Here is a 2,813-nt window from a genome sequence, read left to right on the forward strand (position 1 = left end):
GGATAGTCGGATAACCGAAAAGTATGAAAAAATCCATTATTAGTGTAGTATATTATTATATCCCATGTAATTTGTATATTAGTATATTAGTATATCGCTATTAACCTACTTCGCGTTGAATTTTCCTCCATGTTAAGCCTATCAAATTTTTTTTAAAGATAATAATCGTCGCTATAGTATCGTTAAAAATTAGAAAATTAAGCCTGGTTTAAATATTGGCTCCCTTTCATGGTCGATCCAGTGTTGCCAGCTAAAACATGTAAAAATAATATTAAAGTAGCCAAAACATAGCCAAATATTGTAGCCCTACATCACTAACGGACATTTGAAATTTTCCGACTAGGACGGTCGGTTAACCGAGGTGACGGTAAATCGGGGGTCGGGTTAATCGAAGCTCTACTGTACTACATTTATGAGAGAAAAATTAAAATAATTTTCTATACGCAATAGTTGAATAAGGCAATGTAATACAATGTAATACCAATAGGTATTGTGTGCCAGGACTTTCTGTAGAAAACTAGCCTATATTTTGGTATTAGACAAGTGAAGAAAACCCAAAAAACTGAACGTGGTGAAGTGCAAACCCGCGACTGCAAACTGAATAGAAAAGTTCGAGGAGAAATTTTTAACATCTCTTACACGGTGGCAACTGCCTCCATATGCCTCAAAATATAGATCGATTGCGTCGTGGTCCTGCTCAGATTTTATTTAATCCGAAGTGTAATAGAAAACGAAGAGTAAAGCGACTTTTATACCAGTTGCGTGCCGTAAAATTTTGATGATAGGGAAGATGTGTTTCTTTAAGAAGTTGACTTTTAGGGGTAATCAGTTAATTGTTAAAATGTATTTCTATAGATAATTTATCTGATAATTAATAATTATTAAATTAATAAATTACATAATTAATAATTAATAAATAAACAAGTTGAATATAATTAAGTCTGTTATTAGAATCAATAGATTTCCTGTGCCCTTTAAATGCCGATACATGCTTTGATAAAAACATATAGCATATATCTATTTAAATATATCTATTTGCCGTAACATTCCCGTTATAATCTTTAATATTTATTTTATATCATTTACTAATGTTAAATTTGATTCTTCTTTGATTTTTAAATTTTTTCAAGTACGAGAGATTCGACGATTTTTAGGATCTTACGTTAGCTAAATTGTCAAAGCCATTCTTATTTCACATACTAATTTCTTCGAAAATGTCAAACAAATTTTTTTATTGAGGCGTTTATATTTAACTTTGGCATTGGCCTTTCTCTATTCATAATGTTTTCTTTTTCATTATATGATCTCGAGCCAAAACTTTTTTAAAATAAATTTTCAATATCACAGTTACATTTAGAATTGCTAGCTACTATATAAGGGCTAATTAATTGAAAATTAAATTTTGTAAAAATTTAATTTTTACAAAACAGACAGACTTTGTAAAACTGACGGATTCACTACAATTGGAGTTAGCACAACGATTTAAGCGGACTTAGAAAACTTCCGTGGTTTAGACAGTCGAGTGCTTTTGGTGTAGCGGTTATCACGTTTGCTTCACACGCGGAAGGTCCCAGTTCGAAACCTGGCAAGCACGGCTTCAAGTTTTTTATCACTTTGCTCGATCGACATGCGGCACCTTATTATGCAACTGTGCTTTCGAGTGACGTTTCTATTTGTCACAGATCACGTGTTTCGATGAGGTGGGATATTTTTGGCGACATATCACTTTTCGAGCTACATTAAAAATAAATTTGAGATACATTTCCAGGAATTCTGCTTTTTCGTTAATCCTAGCTGGCAACCATTGATGTTTTTATTCTACAAGTGCTGTTTAACTGTAGTTTATTTATATTATTATTAATTTGTTAATTAAGAAAAATATTGTTTTCTATTCGTAGCCATAGCTTGCTTGTTTGCTTAATTAATAAATTACATCAGTTACATGACATTTGGCATATTGTATAGAAATATTTAAACCTCGGTTACTTAATACAAAACTCGATAATTTGAAATGACAATTATTTGTTCCCTTTAATTTCGAAGTAACGACAACCTCCTGTATTTTATTTATATTTCCTTTTTACTCTTAAATTATTTTAATATGTGTTTTAATCGATATTTTTTCATTTTTCATTAGTATGAAAAGCGTGTTAAAGTATTTCGTTTCTACGCCATTATCTTTTATACGTGATCATCATTTAAATTCAATGCCTTGGAAAACATGAAAGAACTAAGCCTTCGATTTATCTGATAACATACGAAATGTTCTGTTTTTGCTGAAGTATTTATTATTTCGATAATAAGTCTTATTATATGAATGAACCAAAACATTTAAGATACCGCATTTTCAATTGGTTTCTACTTGCCCAATTAAATTGTACCATTTGGTACCATTCTAATATAGTGATAAACCTGACAACGGTAGGCTAAAATAACCAAACTCTTTATATGGTTTGATATAATATTAATTAAACTACAGTATTTGATTTATGTAATTACAAAGGTTATCTTAGATTGTCCACTTGGTATGATAAACCCTTACCTAACACATTTTCAAAATTCTCTATTCCTCTACTGTACACAATGTAAAGAATTTTTAAATTTTGCGTAGCAGTTTGTGTTTAAAACCCTTACTTAAGATAAAAATCGTAGTTATATAAATCAAATACAGTAGAACCTCGATTATCCGGACTAATTGGGGATGAAGGTAGTCCGGATAAGGAAAAATCCGGATAATCGAAACAAATACTTTAATTTGTCTTTTAATGATAATACAGCACGTTTTCTTTTCGATGACATATCGGTAATATTAA

Source organism: Centruroides sculpturatus, unplaced genomic scaffold (assembly GCF_000671375.1).
Source record: "Centruroides sculpturatus isolate CEXI.00-Female unplaced genomic scaffold, Cexi_2.0 scaffold114, whole genome shotgun sequence".
Lineage (NCBI taxonomy): Eukaryota > Metazoa > Arthropoda > Arachnida > Scorpiones > Buthidae > Centruroides > Centruroides sculpturatus.